Consider the following 11,031-nt stretch of genomic DNA (forward strand, 5'->3'; position numbering starts at 1 on the left):
AAAACCGATATCAACAATTAGAATATCTTTAATGTCTTTGAATTCTTTAAAATCTCCCATTCTAAGTTGATGTAAACATGTAGAAAGGTATTTTCTAAACATTGTCGTTCTTTCATAATATTCAGGGAGAGATCCTTCGCTGTTTTGAAAAGTCGAACATAAAACAAACATCATTTTATATAAATGACACAAAACTCTCAATTTATTTTTTGTTTTTAAAGAATTATCACCAAAATAAAAAGGAAAAGTGCACTCAGTTGTATTACGTGTTATTGTTTTGCTATATGTACCAACTTTTTTGTTTTTAAATTCACTCTCAAGTTCTGTTTTAACTCTGGGTATTGAAACATATGACACAATTTCTTCATAATGTTCCAATACATTATTAATATTTCTACAAATATACAAAAAACGTGTTTTTGCAAAAGTATCAATTGTAACATTTAACATCTTTTTTGTTTTATAAAAGTCGTCAAGTATTTTCGTTGAACAGAACCATTTGATAAAAATGACAATTGGCCCTGCATCAAAGTCACTAGAAAGATCTTCTCCACAAAGATGACACCTGTGATAATAACACCAAATACCATGGACAGGCTGTTCTATAACATCAAAATGGTTTGTTTTAACATCTTTCACCAAATCATTATATTCTTTGTCACTCCAGATTCAACTCCAATTTCGGTAGCATTTCCATCGGTTGTTTCACCAACAACTTTGATATGTGGAATATTTGCTATATCCAACTCATTTTTTAACCATTTTGCAACATTTTTTCCTGATGTAACACCGTGATAAGTTTTTAAAACCAATGGACACATTTTTATTTTACCGTTATATAAATACCTCATTTCAATTGAATAAACATCTTTGTGTTTTTTCTTAAAAGATGAGTCAAACCCAATAGCAACACAATCAACTTTATGTTCCACTATTTGATTCAATTTTTCAAGGAAATGTGTATTTTCGCGTGTCATTTGCCTTTTAGCTGTTCTATAATCTATATTTAAACATTCAACATCTCGTCTTTTATCTTTGATGATATAAGATACCGCTACATCAATTATAGTTTTTATCATTTTAGTTTGATTTTGCGAAAAATGCGCCTCAATTCCAAGGGAATTGATAATATATGAAGTAACATGATTCATTCTGTGTTCAATGATATTCCTATCTTTATAAGTCCTTGATTGTTTAGTATCAAATACGAACCAAAAAGAAGTAACAAATCGATCAACTAAAAAAGTGTCATTAACCCAACAAAATTGCCTTATTTTTTCAGCTATATTTATGGGATCTTTGGTTAATATATCCGATGAAATTGTTTCGGTGAATTTATTTTTAACAAGTTCGTTTATTTGATCGATTGTTTCATGTTGTAGTGTAGTTTTAGAAAGTGTAGTATCCATTAATATATTTTCTGATGTCTCTTCGGATTCCTCAAAATATTCTTCAAGAGAATAGTCATCACTTTCAGATGTATTTGATGATAATACATCACTGTTTTCTTGGACATAAGAATATTCGTTTTCAATATTTAGTGTATTCGTGATATGTATAGGATTTAGTCTTGATAAGTTTTCAATATTCGAGTTTAATGAATTTCTAAAAATCAAAGGAAGTGCCGGTGGTATATTTTATTGTGTTGCTTTTTTGACAATCAATGACAACCAATATTTGTTTGACTTAAGTTTATTAAAAAATAAAAATACGATTTTTTTCTTTTGTAATTTGTGATCTGGAGTTTTAATAAAATAAATACACACATTAGAATCATTTTGTTCATCAATAAAAGTAGAGTACAATTGGATAATTTCATTTTCGTTTAGAATAACCGGTTCTTCATTGAGTTCTTTTGGGAAACTTTCACCATATAATGGTTGAAAACATGTTCTGAGTTTGTTATGAACATCGGATTCATGACTTTTACATGATGAAAAAAGCATCCACAATTCATCTCTCAAACAAAAAGAAAACTCAACACCTTGATATTTGGCAAATAAATATCCTTTTTTAAAATAATTAAAAGAATTTACATCGAAAATCAAATCGTTTGGATTGCTCAATATGTTTTGTTTTTTTCAAGAAAGCCAATTTATATAAGGAAATTGAAATAATGAAAACACATGAAATTTAAATGTTACGTAATTGTTTATTTACAATGTTTTATAATTATATTATTATGTAATAAATTGCAATATATAATATTTATTTATCACAACATTAATGTTTTATTGTTGACGACATTCAATAGATACTAAATAGATTTTTTAAATATATTATATTATTTTGGTTTTATAATTATAAAATGAATCCTTCCACACACAAAAACTATAAAAATAAATAGAAATACGTAAACACAATAATCATATTATCATTGAAGACTATTGAGATATATACATACACAAATTGGTTTGTTTTTTGTTACAATAGTTTGTTTGAAAGTACAGTTACGATTACCAAACGAAATGATATGATATTTACATACATGTATGTATGTTTATTGTACATTATTTTATATTATAAACTAGAAAAATAATAAAACATCATATTATTTTAAAATATATCAAATTGATAGTTGTCATAATGTATAAAAAACATGACAAACAATCAACTGCAGATAAGTATTTATGACTTAATGATATGATATTTAAACACACTTGTTTATTAAAAATAAAAACAACAAAATTATGAAAAATGTGATTATTGTATAATCATAAAATACAATAAAAAGCAAAAATTGGAAATAATATTTATTCCTGATAACAGTATTGTAAAAATGTATGTATTTTATTCATATGTATGGATGTCAAAAATTGATATCATGATACAATTCAAAATTAAAATATACATACGAAAAAATGAACTCTGTGTCGTATTAAAAATGAGTTGTGACAAATTAAAACAAAGATGGTTCAAAATTCCAATTAGACTTAAAGTTATTGAAAAGTATTAAATGGTTGAGTGGCAAAATATTCTTGCACAAGAATATTTTAGCATAAAATATTCTTGAAAATAATATTCTACAAATAAAGGTACAATTTTTTCAACAATAGTTCAATTGTTACTTAAAATAAAAATAAACAATAATTTTGATTTACATTTCTATTAATAAGTTAATTCGATGTTTATCATAACAAAAAGTAAAAATAAACAATAACATAGAACATTAAATTTAAAAATACACACATTTTACATAATTTTAGTAATTTCAAACATTTTTATAATTTATAACATTATTTCGTTTTCATTTAAAATATAAATATTATAAAATGAAACAATATGTTAAAAATATTATTGTGTTTCAATATAACTAAATTTAAAATATAAATATATAAAAATCATGTTGGTCTTTAATCTATATTTGACTATTAAATTATTTAAAATACCAGTATTAAAAAATTAAGTATTATTTTGTTGCTAAAATAACTTTTATTTATGTTTCGAAATCAACGATTTAATATTGAAAAATTATATTATATTTACAGAACTAAAATTAATATATATAAACAAATTGATGATACGTTTCAAACAAAAGTATCTTGTTAATAATAAGTCATGTATATAATTATATAATATTGTTTCTAAAAATATGTTTTTAACTTGACATTCAAAGTATATTTATTTTCATTATATTATTTAAGCAAACATTTTTAATATAGTAGTCATGGTCTTTCATCCAGAATTGACACAAATGAATAGTCAAAAGAAGTGTAAAGATGGTACATATAAGTTTATACCGTTAGTTGATGGTTATCCATTTCATCCACAAAATTGCAACAGAAATATATTTAAATGCTGCAGTTGCGAAGTGAAAATTAAAATCACACAAACAGAAGGTTCAAATGACAAATTCAAATACATTGAATATGATTTTGTTGACAAAACCAAAACACGACACACTCACGACAAAAAAAACAGTGAACATCAAATCCACAAAGTTAAAAGAGATGGTTGAATCAAATTTGTTGATTTCTGCTTCTAAATTGATAGAACAACACGAAGAATTGTTTATCAAAGATTCAAGAAGAATGACAACAATACGAAGAACAATCAATAAATTAAAAAGTTGTATGATTGAAGAAAAGTTAAATGAATTGTTGTATGGTGGTAAGTATCATGTAGTCGACGAAGACAAATATTTTATTTTTATTTCAATTGAAAAAGTGGTTGAAATGAAGGATCGACAAATTGCATATGTGTTAATGGATGGAACGTTTAGTTCGTGCCCAAATGATTACGAACAATTGTATACTATTCACGTATTGTTATCAAACGGACAGTGTTATACATTAGTTCATTGTTTAATGTCTAAAAGAAGAGAAAGTGTATATCGCGAAATGTTTATTGTAATCAAATCCTACTTTTTCTCTGTTTGGAATCATCAATTACTCACAAAAAATACTAGTGTCATGATAGACTTTGAAACAGCAGTAATCAATATCTTGTCAGATTTAGGTTGTTGTGTGCATGAATGTTATTTTCATTACACCCAGTGCATGTGGAGAGCACTACAAAGAATTGGTCTTTCAAGTTATTATTATCCTGGTACTACTATTTGGAAAATAATGTCAAAATTGAAAGTTTTGACATTTTATAAAGCAAGCGAAGTAATTAATAAGTATGATGACATTAAAAAACAAGCCGAAAGTTGTGAAATTGATAAAGAACTAAAGATCAAAATAGATGACTTTTTGAATTATTTTGAAGATGTTTGGTTGAATAAATATCCAATCGATCTTTGGTGCCAATTTGATCAACAAATTAGGATTGATAATTTATCCGAAAGTTATCATTCGGCTCTTGTTAAAAGAATAAGTACCAAAAAACCAACAGTTGAGACTTTGTTGTTGAACTTGATGAATTTGGAAGCACTTTAATTGAAAAAAATAAAACAAATGGATAGTGGTAAAAATCATTACAGTAAGAGACCAACTAGATTGTTTTATATCACATTAAACTACTACAGTCAAAGCTCCAGAAAAGAATCATTCGAAAACAATTTAGTTGAAGTTATCAATGGATATAATTGGACAAAATTATACGAGCTTGGTTCAGAACCAACATGTGTTGATATTTTGAATACTACAAATTTGACAACGAAGAAAGTGAATGAAAATTATATCGGAGAAATAAAAGACAAAGTGAAAGAAAAAGAAAGTACAAACGAAAATGAACTAATCTTTTTAGAAAAAGAAAGAAAAGAAATTCAAAAAATAAAAGTTGTTTCGTCTCTTAAAGTTGATAAAAAGAAAAGTGCAGATGTAAAAAGAACCTCAAGCTATGTTCCATTATTAAAAAGAAAATTTGTTGGTGATGGTAAAAGGAAAAGAAAAACACATAAAGATAATTAAATTAAAATGATTTGTTGATTTTTTAACATATCTACAATTTTAATTGCAATATAGTCGCTTAATTCAATATAAAACTCCAATAAAAATTATTTATATTTCATTAAACCGTATATAGTTTCAAATAATTTACATTAAATAGAAAAAGTTTAATTTTCAAAAATCACATGGTTTTAATATAAGTACATTTTAATAAATAATTATTATTTATTAAATGATTAAATGAATAATATATGATATATTTTACATGATTGTAATCATTGTTAAAATAATTAATATATAAACAATATTATGTGTTATTCATACTTAATTTTTTAATACTGGTATTTTAAATAATTTAATAGTCAAATATAGATTAAAGACCAACATGATTTTTATATATTTATATTTTAAATTTAGTTATATTGAAACACAATAATATTTTTAACATATTGTTTCATTTTATAATATTTATATTTTAAATAAAAACGAAATAATGTTATAAATTATAAAAATGTTTGAAATTACTAAAATTATGTAAAATGTGTGTATTTTTAAATTTAATGTTCTATGTTATTGTTTATTTTTACTTTTTGTTATGATAAACATCGAATTAACTTATTAATAGAAATGTAAATCAAAATTATTGTTTATTTTTATTTTAAGTAACAATTGAACTATTGTTGAAAAAAATTGTACCTTTATTTGTAGAATATTATTTTCAAGAATAATTTATCCCAACACCGGATTGAGTAGCTATAGTATTGGAGAGTTCAAATGTAAAAACAGCAAATTACTGGAAATCTTTGAAAAGACAGTCAACAATACTGGGCACTCCGAGTTAAGAAATAGTCAATTAACATTAAGCCACCAACATCAACAAATTTTATTGGAAATCGAACCGACAACTACCTATAAATAAACGAAAATTCTTAATACAATAGTACTTTGATTTTTTTGTTGAGTCATATCAACAATGTGTTGTCAACAGCAAAATTTATTGTCTAAATCTCTGCACTGACTAAAAAATAAGGTACAGTGGTGGTAAACTGATAAAAGTTACATCGCCGAGATGACATCAGGCTATTACGACTCTAAATAAATTGGTGACAACAAACATTGTCGAATGTGCTCAACAAAAACAACATCAGATTCGACTTCATTTGCTTTGAGATGTCGAGTATAGACTTTTGGTGAAGCAGTCATCCACATTGTTTGCCGAATATTAATGCAACATTTTCAGTTGTAGATAAAGAAGTGTTGAGAAAACACACTCAAGATATGTGGATTTTGTGAATGCAACATCAACGATACAAGCATACTGTTAATAAGGCAATAGAGTACAACCTCAATGCATACAGTTGCCTTAAAAATGATAAAAAGTCTTCTTGAAAATGAAATTATGCGGTGATACACTTGTAATTTTGCAACTTTGTCAACTCAAATTTTATTTATAAATTTTTTTTGAGTTATTTGCTTTTGAAAGTAAAATACAAAAACGAGTGAATATTTATAATTAAGAACAAAAAATAGAGTAAATAATTTAAGTCTTTCTGTATCACCAAGCAACTCAATTTTTTGATTTTAATATATTTGATTATTTTAACAATTTCAATATTGTACGAATTAAATAATTATTGTTTAATTTATAAAAAAGCCTTTCTATATAATAATTTATATTATTATCTTAAAACTAACTAAAATCGACCATAATCGATGCCTAAAACACGTCTTTCAAAAAAATGAATCAAAAGAAGCTGTCTTTCATTTTAAAAAACATTGGAATTTTATACATTTGTAAAAGATGAATTCGACAATTTTGTGAAAAAACAAAATATTTTGTGTTTTCTGTTGAAAATTTCTAGGTGATACTCTCCGATATCATTACAAAGAAATTGTTGTTAAAGACTTGTCCAGGTTAAGTACAATACAACAACCAATTTGAGAAGTTGCTTTAGAGTATTCGAACATTTTAAACTGTTTCGTTTTAAACTGTTTTTTTATCTGGGTTCAGGTCAAAAAAATGAAATAAGTATCAAATAACAGAATTGAACAAATGATTAAAAACATAGGATTACATCAACAAATAAAGCTACATAATTAGAGCAATTAAATGCCGAATTGAAAAATATATCAACCGAATTATTTGTTGAATATGTTCAAACAAATTTGGAATATTACAATGAACACAACAAATCATCAATTTTGGAAATTTAACACAATGTATGGATATTAACATACATGATATTCCAAAAAAATAAACGAAAATTTACTTATACAGTTTTATAATTATCAAAAACAACTACAAACAACCCCAACCACATCTACCCAAACATTTGGTAAATTTTCATCACAAAAGCGAAAATATAGTTATTTCGGCATTTGAAAAAAAAGTATAGCACCGACCGAGTCCATATTTCATACAGAACAACCAGATAAGTGTGTAATTGTCGACCAAGATGAGCCGTAAGAAAACTGTGAAAAGTCTATTACAATTGGTTAGTTGTTGACATGTTTTTACTATGAAATATAACACAACCCACTCGAAAACATTAAAGACAATAGTTTAGATCAAAGTGATGGAGAACAAAAAACGAGTAAATATGAAAATTGCGAGTTCAATGATACAAATAAAAAAACAAAGTGCATAAAATTATATCGAAAGTAGAAAAAATATGTCTAAGATTAAATGTTTATTAGAACACCGTCTCAATTCAATTGGAATGTATTAGTCTATCACCACTTGCATGGTAAACGAGAAAGAAAAATAAAAAGACCAAAATGACTGTTAAGATGACACTAAAATTAGTTCTAAACCTTAGCTTAAAAACAAAAAAAATGTTTGGAACGAATGTCCATTTTAATGGAAATTATAGAAAACACAAATAATAAAGGAAACGACACAATCGAGACAATATACAATCAAATCGATGGTGCAGTAATAAAACGAGTGGGTTCGAATCATCAAACTCAAATAGTCGAGAAAAAGAAATTTATAATTATTCTTCTTTCAATATTGTTTGCTATTGAAGATTGCTCCACAAATGAAATAACATGTATTTTAGACATCAAAAAGATCATCATTTTTGGCACTGAAATAGAATTGGTCATTTGTGCAAAAACTATTGAGAGAAAAATGAAATTGATACACAAATAAAACCAAAAAAGACTCAAAAATTATGGTTCACTTTGAACCCCATTTCATTTAAAAGCCGACTCGCAGACGTGTTGTGGAGAGACATATTATTCTTTGTACGTTAGTATGTGATCTAACAACACGACAACGTCTAAAATAAAAAACAATTCAGCAATTTTTATGGCGAAGGCGACGCCAAATCGTGACTAGAATGAATAATGCGCTCATTCAACTATGCAAAACTGAATGTTCAACAACTGAGAGGCATTTCGTTATATGGGACTACTTGTAACGCATATATAGTATTTTTTGAAAAATTGGTACCTCTCGAACTCAGGATTAAATTTTTTTAAAAAAATATTGTTTCGACCATCGATTTCAAAAATGTGCGAAAAGGTTGTTAAAAAAACGTAAAAAATGTATCACAAAACAGTTTTTGGATGATATGACAAATGCGCATTTAGAAATGCTTGGGTAGAATACAACCGAAATAATAAGACGAATTTGTATTCAAAAAATACCAAATAATGGTGCAATTAGTTTTCTTTTTACAACTTTTGTTACATCGGCGATATTTGCAAAAACTTTGATAATTATCCAAAATTTTAAAACTCTCATAATTATCATCTCGAATTAAAAGAAGTCGATAAAAACTATTTTAATGATATTTTTTGGATAGTGGGTTATTTTTTGTTGCGCTTTATTTTCTTGAGTATTTATTTTCTCCAATGAAATTGTGAGTCGATGGCTACAAGATAAAAATGTTTCATTTCCAATCGCTTATCGACGCATTTGCCAGACAATCAAGTATTTTGTAAATATAAAAACAAATATTACTGACACAAAAACGACTTTTTTGAAAAAATGTTATTTGTCGGAAAAAACAACAAAGATGACATTGAAACTTTTCGAGGAATTTGCAAAAAATACATGACACGTCTTTTTCAAGCTTTTATATTTAAATTTGCAAACCCACTACGAAAATCCACACGATTTGAAATATTCAACTGGCACTTTCTGAAGGAAGAAGACCTTGATGTTGATACATATGATGATTTTGCAGAAATTCAAAAATAGTTACAAATTTAAATCTGATGATCGAAACGAAGCTGAACATATTGGATATAAATAAACAACGTATTGATGATTTTAAACACTATAATGAATATGCACATTAGATAGTTTATTGGGAATTTAACAATCAAGAAGTAATAAATCGAATTAAACAAACAATAGTTGAACCTTACAAATCTCCCAACATTCGTTGTATATATTAACAATGAGATATCATCAATAATAGCTAACCAATTGGGAATTTCTTAAATTTAATATGAACTCGGATTGCGCTTATCCTTTAAGTAAAATTACATTGGAAAACCAACAAATTGAAATATTTAAACAATGAAAGTTTTAATAGAGAATTAAAGGATGAAATATTAAATAAATTTATTGGAATGTGTCCAGTGAATTATTAAACGTTATTAAATCTATTAAAAAAGATGAAATAAAAAGATGAAGTTTCACGTTTAATAAAAATTAGCATGGAACTCAAAATAATCACGGTTACTATTTGTTCAGTAGAAAGATCTTTATTTCTTTTAAAAGAGTTTCTAAGACAAACAGAAAAAAACACATCCCGCCAAATATGTATATACGTGAAAGAGAGATTGTTACCAATAAAACCTATTTTACGAACATAAAATATACAATTGTTAATGTAATACATTTTAATGTCATTAACGTCTTGTGGCATCCAAAAGTGGTAACAAATAAATACATTTTTACATTTACTGTTACAAACATTTAGATTACTTAAAAAATAGGGTGATTTGTTATTTTCAAAAACAATTTTTGGTTCAAATACCTTAAAGAATTCATGAGGATTGTTAATTTTTCTGATGATGGTAAATATCTTGAACATAATTTCTTTCAATTTAGATTTTTTGCCTAACATCAAAAAGGTATATTTTGGAACACATGATTTTCTTGAAAATGCTATTTATGGATTTTTTGAAAGATGATTCTTTCAGTTGATTTTTACAAAAAATAATATATTTCTATTTTCTGATTTATTATTTGACCAACCTTGGTTTATATGAAAACAAAAAAAAATTAAAAATATAGAAAAAGTCGATTTTTCAATTAAAATCACAAAAAATTAATCAAACAATTTTAATTTTTTTTACAAAAAAAAACAATTTATTATAAATCAATTCACGATATTAAACAATAAAAATTAAAAGCAAATTTTTATTAGTTTTAATATTAATAATATATACTCTATGCGATGACAATTTATGTATTTGGCAAATTCAAAACGCAAGGTTTTAAAAATCGATAAATCAACGATTAACACGTTTCCTTGTTTCCCTGTTAATTTTTTTATTTGGCAGTGTTATTTTTTTCTTTTTTTTGTCGTTTGGTCTTTTAAAAAAGACTGTCATGCCCGTTCTATTTTTTCTTGACATTTTTCTGCACAAGGATATTACTCAAACCAACTAACAAATAACAACTAGTTTAAATAAGATATTATATCGAAGATATAATTTTTATATTTTTTCGGGA

Source organism: Entamoeba invadens, assembly GCF_000330505.1.
Source record: "Entamoeba invadens IP1 unplaced genomic scaffold scaff_1105074724993, whole genome shotgun sequence".
Taxonomy (NCBI): domain Eukaryota; phylum Evosea; order Mastigamoebida; family Endamoebidae; genus Entamoeba; species Entamoeba invadens.